Source organism: Chrysochloris asiatica, unplaced genomic scaffold, assembly GCF_000296735.1.
Source record: "Chrysochloris asiatica unplaced genomic scaffold, ChrAsi1.0 scaffold00001, whole genome shotgun sequence".
Lineage (NCBI taxonomy): Eukaryota > Metazoa > Chordata > Mammalia > Afrosoricida > Chrysochloridae > Chrysochloris > Chrysochloris asiatica.
This window is the reverse complement of record NW_006408519.1, coordinates 2,578,854-2,586,342: the sequence shown is the minus strand read 5'-3', so window position 1 is coordinate 2,586,342 and position 7,489 is coordinate 2,578,854. Positions and strand designations below refer to the sequence as shown.

Genomic DNA, 7,489 nt, shown 5'->3' with positions numbered 1-7,489 from the left:
TCTGGGCCCAAGAGTCCCCAGGTCTCTTCACACTGCTTGCCAACCAGTCTGCTGTCTTTTAAAACCTTGATTTGCTGGAGGGTTTCCCATAATGCCTTTTTTATGTATGAACTTAAACAAAATTCCTTAAGCTTTTTTGGAAGCATAGTTTCTTTAGCCCTAAATTTTTATTTTAATGGGTTGTTGATGGCTTTGTAAAGGTCCTTGGATCAACAGCTTTAACATCACCTGGGACAGAAATACAGACTCTTAGCACCCCCTAAACCTAGCTCAAGTGATTTGTATGCATTTTAGGGTAGCATTGTTGTCATGATGTGATATCCAAGTCAGTTATCAATTTTCATGGTATGTTGAGCAGTGCATCTGTTGTTCTACCTAGTCAACTTTGTGATTTAAAATATTTTGGCAGTGGAATCAAGTTGCCATTATAGTCATGAATAGATTCTAATGGAAATTTAAGTTAAACTTGTTTCATATTTTAAGGAGATTGATTAAAGGATAAACCTTCTTTGGGGATTTCTAAGTTTAATGGTTAACTAACTGCACTATGTAGACGTGATATTTCTAATGGTGTTTTCCTCTAAGTGATTTAAGAAACTGCTAGCAATGAGTTGACATAGTAATCATTCTGCCACATCAAGGTGTGTTGTTGATGCCATCGAGTCAGTTCCCTACCTATAACAACCCTATATAGGGTTTCCATGGAGCGGCTTGTGAGTTTGAAATGCCAACCTTATGGTTCATACTCAACTTGCGATCCAGCGCATTATCCTGTAGCTCTATTTATTGTTGTTGTTCAGTGCCATTGTGTCAGTTCTGACCCATAGCGACCCTTTATAGGGTTTCTGAGGAGCAGCTGGTGAGCTTGAACCACCAACCTTTGCCGTTCAAACAGCTTTGCAGTCTGGCGCATTAACCCACAGCTCCGTAATACCAGGACTCTTAATCAAGGTGTAGTGAAAAAAATTTTTTCATTTTAAAGTAGTATTTGTTTATGGTAATTTAGTAAGATTTTGGAACTCACAAAGTTCACAGTCTTCCCCCCCCTTCTCTTTTTTTGGGGATGGGAGTACATAAAATGTACTTAAGGGTATTTCTTTTTCTGCAGGTTCTGGCACCCAGATTGACTCTTATTATGCCCAGGTACAATGCACATTATGTTAAGTGAAACTGGTAATTGATACATTGCTATAAAGCCATAAGCAATAATGGTGCAGTAGATAAGTGCTTGGTTGCTAATGGAAAGGTTAGCAGCTTAAACCTGTCAGCTGTGAGAGAAAAGACCAAGCAAATCTCCCATAAAGAAACCCCTTGAGCCAGTTCTACTCTGCTGTATGTGGTCACTGTGAGTTGGAATAGACTCGGTGGCAAATAACCGAAAGCTGCAGGTTCACTATCCTTTAGCTATATATTCCCCAAATTTTAAATGTTCTGTAAAATTTTTTAAAAATTATGATTTATTTGGTTATAATAACTCATATAACTCAACTCATTTGGGAACAGAACTTGACCTGAATCTAAACTGATTTGAAACTATTTGTGTCTTTTCCCATTTAGTGTTAATATTCCCAAATTTTGCTGCAGAAATGCTGTGATTATAAGGTGCTGAGTCATCTTCCTGGATTGTTGCATAACACAAAAAAAACTGTTTTATTTTATTGTTCTAAAATTGAGAGATTCTCAATTCCAAAGTTTTGGCACCAAAGACTTCTTGATTTGGTGTTATTTAAAATGGCAAGAGTTTCAAATTCCAGGAATGTATTATCCTTAAATGACAATACCAGTTTGCTCTATTAGACATTCAAATACTGAGATTAATATTCTATGGAACAATACTATTTGTATAACTAAGTCACTAAAGGACTTAGAATTTGCCTTCATGGAAATTACTTGGTGTAGCGTTAGAAAGCTTATAACTGTATGAATTCTGTTTGTGTTGTGAGAGTGTAATGGTTAAGTGCTTGGCTGCTGTAAGCTAAAGGTTGGTGGTATAAACCTTCAGTGACTGCAGGAGTAAAAGACTTAGTGATCTGCTCCCATGAAAATTACTGCCTAGGAAACCCTATGGGACTGTTCTACTTGTATCATACAGGGTTGCTTGGATGACACACAGAAAAAATAGTTGATATAATACTATTAGAACCAGTGGTTGGTTGCACAGTGGTTAAAGCACTCTTCCTACAGATTTAGTCAATTTGATTTCTATGTGTTCCATCTGGTGAGGTCCATATATATAGTCATCTCATGCTGTCTAAAGAAGGTATTTGAAATGAACAAATTATTGATTTTGCAGAATTCTATCATGCATTCTCCTGTATCATTTCTATCACCAAGCCATATTTTCCAACTACTGATCCTTCCTCTTTGCTCCCAACCTTTGCATTCCAATCACCAGTAATGATCAATATATCTTGATTGCATGTTTGATCAAATTCAGATTGAAGAAGTTCTTAGAATTCTTTCATCCTCATTGGTTTTAGTGGTTGGTGCGTAAATTTGAATAATAGTGGTATTAACTCGGTCTTCCCTGTAAGCGCATGGATATTATCCTATCACAGACATATATCTGTACATGGACCAAGAATCTGTAAATGGACCAAGAGGCAGTTTTTCAAACAAAACATAGGAATATACTGGTGGTTTAAAATTAAGAAAGGTGTGCGACAGGCTTGTATTCTTTCACCATACTTATTCAGCATGTATGCTGAGCAAATAATCTGAGAAGCTGGGTTATATGAAGAAAAATGTGGCATCAGCATTGGATACCAACCTGTGATATGCAGGTGATACAGCTTTGCTTGCTGAAAGTGAAGAGGACTTTAAACATTTACTTATAAAGATCAAAGAGCACAGCCTTCGGATGGATTACATCTCAATGTATCACTGGACCAGTAAACAACATTCTTAATCAGTGGAGAAAAGATTGAAGATGTCAAGGACTTCATTCTTCTTGGATCAACTATCAATACTCATGGAAGCAGCAGGCAAGAAATCAAACAACATATTGCATTAGGCAAATCTGCTGCACAAAAAACCTTTTTAAAGTGTTGAAGAGGAAAAATGTCAGCTTGAGGACTAAGGTGTGCCTGACCCAAGCCATGGTATTTTCAGTAACCTCATATGCATGCGAAAGCTAGACAGTGAATAAGGAAGACAGTAGAAGAATTGATGCTTTTGAGTTACCGTGTTGGAGGGGAATATTGAAAGTGCTATGGGCTGCCAAAAGCATAAAACAGATCCCTGTTGGAAGAAGTGCAGCCAGAGTGCTCCTTGGAACCCAAGATGGCCAAACTTTTCTCTCATACTTTTTTTGGTTTGTAAGGTCTTAGGATTGGTACTCAATTTTTATAAGGAGCTCTGGTAGCATAGTGGTTACGAATCGGGCTGTGAACCTTAAGGTCAGCAGTTCGAAACTACCAGCCGCTCCTTGGGAGAAAGATGAGGCTTTCTACTCCCGTAAAGATTTACACCCTAAAAGATTTACACCCTCGGAAACCCTGTACAGGGTCGCTATGGGTAGGAACCGACTCGACGGCACTTAACAACAACAACAACAAGATTGGCACTCAATTTATTGGTATTTCTTATCCTCCAGTTCCAGTTATAGCTTCTGGGAACAAATTTTTTAGTATTTAAAGTGTCAGACCATGCTCCAAGTCTCAGATCGTGTTAACATTCTTTAGACTCTTCTAATGCTCTTGTGTTCAAATTATTTCTAAAGGTATTTTCCACGGTAAGTAACCTTTTTTTGTTAGAAGTAGAATGCAGGGTGACTGCAACAGCACTGGGTTTAGTCTTTAAAGCTGTGAGCTGAGTTATAAGTCAACAAATGCTTATGTAAAAATGAGTCATGTGGTCAAGGTAGAAGTGCCCTTATCAAGGCCATCTTTAGAGTATTGTGCAAATTTCAAAAAATATCTTAAGTTCTCATTTTTAATGAGTAAGCATCCATTTGATGAGTGGTTTAATGTAATTATGGTTGGGTTTCCTGCTTAGGTGTCTCTGAAACAGTACTCTCAACCTTTCAGCTCTCCCTGTTCTACTTCCAGGGAGGTCTTCACTTCAGAAATCCAAGACCCATATTCATCCAGCTTGGTGTCAAGTGGGCTGTTGCTGCCAGAATTATCTTGTGATTATTTGAGAGATGTATCAGTTTCTTCTGAAGTACAATCAACTGTAGAAGCCTTTGTAGCAGGTGTGTAACAAGGCAAGTGCTCAGCTGCAGCAGCCACTATTCTTGGAGCTACCCTCTTGCTGAAAACGAAAACTTGTCAGCCTCATGAAAGGCTCCAGGGAGCAATATTGGGTTCTTTGGAGCCTTTTGGTTTTTGGCAGCTCCACACAAAATGTATTGTCCCTAAAAAACACCAGTATGAAGGTGTTGTCAGTAAGGACTGTTAAATATTTTTCCTTTCTAGTCGGTGACATCCAAGAGGAGCTATGAAATTATTGTGATTACAGCACCTGAATTCTAAAAATAAGCTGAGCTTTCATTCTTATCATTTATTGATAAAGTATTTTTGAAAATAGCATAAAGACTTTGGTGAGTAGATAAAATTTCCTAGTGTATTGATAATAGTAAACACCAGATCTTTGATTAAAAATACAATTGACATTAAGTTCTTGAGCGTTTTGCATAACAGAATATAAGATTTACGTGGTCGTGGTGATGGTGGTGGTTGTGTGCCATTGAGTCAGTTCTGAATCGTAGCAACCCTGTATGGAGTTTCCGAGTCTGTAAATCTTTGTGGGAACATCGTTCTCCTGTGGAGCCACAGGTAGATTCAAACAGCTGATTTTGTGGTTAGCAGCCCAGTTTGTAATACATTAACTATACTGCAGGGCTAATAAGATTTACAAAGGGTGGTGTGAATGGTTAACCAGAAGTTTGGTTCTTCAGACCCACCCAGAAGTGCCTCAAAAGTAAGGCCTGGTGATATGCTGCCAAAAGACTATAGCCTTGAAAACCCTATGGAGTATAGTTCTACTGTGTATACATAGAATTGAATGACCAGTACTTCAGACCTGTCCAGGCATGGTCATTGGAGTGAATTTAAAAGATGAGGGTGACCCAGATGGGGAAAATGACAGGTCAGAGTCCTGGAATGGGAGATTCAGAAGAGGCATAGTGAGTCCTTTCTTAAGCCTGATACTGACATTGGATTTTTGCCGCAAGTGTAGAGAGGAACACATTAAAAGTGGTACTGCTGGCCACCTTCTGTGAGCTGGGTACTGTTGTTTTCTTAATCGAGATTTGTTTCCTATGCAAAGCACCACTTCACTTGTTTTCTAAGAGGGAGATTAAGTTTCTAACAGGATTTCAGCCCAGAATTTTTCTCAGTTCCAGTTAGTGCTCGGTTCACACAGAGTTAAAAACTTCAGGTCTATTCTGGTGTCCTTTTGTCTGCCATGACTGCACCAGACTGAACAGTTGGAAGCTCTGGGAATGACTCAATAGCAGCACCAAACTAGAGCATACAATGTTTGAAGCCATTAAATAAGTCTCATGTCTGATATATAAAGCATGAGAAATAGCCATGTATCTAATATTTTATTGTGACCCAGGATTGGGGCACTTGAGAAGTTTATTACTTGGGTTGAAGGCTGTGGTTTTAGTGTAGGGGTTCCTGGCAATAGTCCCCATGGTGCTTAAAATTAAGGTGGATAGTGGGTGTACTCTTTGATGGTGGCATACCGTGTAACATACAAACTGCTTACTCTGCCCAAGTCATGCTGGCTTCAGGCTGTAAGTGTATCCATGGATTCTTGGTTTTACATCAACGTATCACTAAGTGTGGCGCTGTAGGATAAGCACTGGACTTCTAACCTCAAGTTAGGCAGTTCAAACCTGCCAGCCAGCCCTCAGAAACCTATGAGTCAGAACTGACTCAAAGGTACCTAACAAATACCTTTTTATGCTTCTTAAAACACTTCAGCAAAGGAATACTTTGCTGTGTTTATAAGAAACATTAAAATTACTTGAAGTGAGACAGATATTTCAGAACAGAAAGTTTCATTTTTGTTACAATGGAGCTATAAAATGCTTTTGCTAATATAAGAAAAGTATAAATGAAAGACTCCTTGAGGTATGATTTTGAACTGCTCTTCATTGAGATTAGGGAACAGTGTTGGAGGCAGGAAAAACTAAACATCAGTTTCCCTTCATTTACCAAATTACTATCCCTTTTTAACTGTTGGACATACTGGGCTTCCAAGTGACATTTCTTGGCTAAAAACTTGTTTTCTAGGGATACATGTGTTTTACAGATCTTCTGAGGAGATAGCATAGTGTTTTCTGGGCATGGTGTTTTGCTTTTAACAGTAAGAGTTGCTTTGCACTTACATGTAGGCTCTTTGGACCTTCATTTTCAAAATACTTCCAGGAGTTCCTTACCACCACCACCACATGCAAATTTAATACTTTGCCACACTTAGGATTTTGAGGGCCTTTGTCCACTGTTTCTGAGCACTACTGTGGATTGTGTATTAATGGCAATCTGAAAGTTTTCAGTGTGGTTGGCAGTTCAAATGCATAAAATGCTGGTCCTTGGTAACCCTATACCAGGTCGGGACGTATTCACAACAACAAAAAGATAAACAGACCAAACCTCACTTTTCAAGAATATATTTAAAATTTATCGAAGACTAAATAAAATTGATACCATCTTTTATATATAGGCTTTATTAATTTTTTTGATGAACTATTAGGAGAGTTCAATGTCATTAAATGTAACTTGTTTCAGATGTTAGATTCTTACCTTTTGTCATTGATTGCTTTGACAACCCTATAGTAATGAAGAAAGCGTTCCATTTCAGAGATTTAGTTTGGGTCTACAAAACAAGTTGTCTAGAGTGGGGTTTACTGCAAAAGAGGGAAATGAGCAGCTCTGAGGAGGTTGAAAAGTTTTATACTATCTTTATGGCAATAGGGGAGTCCCTTGGTAATGGTACAGGTGATTAACACTGCTGTGAAAGGTTGGAGGTTTGAACCCCCCCAAAGGGGCTGCAGAAGAAAGCCCTGGCTAGTGTACTTCAGAAAGTCAGGCTTTGAAAACCCAACAGAATATAGTTCTACTTTGACACATAGGGCACCGTATGATGATGAGCAAAGGGAATACTGTGTTTTTTTTTTAAGGATAGGCTACTGGAATGTTGGCAGGTCTTTCTTTTTTTTTTTTTTTTTAAATCAGTAACATCTATTAACTCCCCATTCCCCACGCCGGACTAGCAAAGCAGCAGAATAGAATGTCTCTGGGGTTTATCCAGTTCCCTAAGGGTTAAACAGTTCTTAAGGTCTTCTCTGCTGTGGCTGGCCCATTGGTGCTCTTGTGGGGGTGGGGGGTGGGGAGGGAGGCGGCTCAGTGGAAATGCAGATGACATCCCTCTTTCAGGCCAATGCTGGCTCCCTCAGGCACCAGCCTGAGGGTCGAATTAGTCAGGCTGGAATCTATACTGGAGAGCTTTTGACCTGTAACACAGACTAAAACTC

General features: G+C 39.0%; 1 protein-coding gene across 2 annotated transcripts in view; it reads left to right on the top strand.

Annotated features, from left to right (window-relative positions):
• Nucleotides 1–7,489, top strand: part of AZIN1 (antizyme inhibitor 1) — a 33,380-nt gene that overhangs the window by 9,161 nt on the left and 16,730 nt on the right. The window contains exon 3 of one of the 2 annotated variants that reach the window (XM_006830620.1): nucleotides 4,050–4,195. The exons of the other annotated variant lie outside the window; for it this stretch is intronic. The gene's annotated coding sequence lies outside the window, so the exon portion shown is untranslated. The remainder of the gene's footprint in view (nucleotides 1–4,049; nucleotides 4,196–7,489) is intronic. 2 annotated transcript variants of the gene reach the window in all.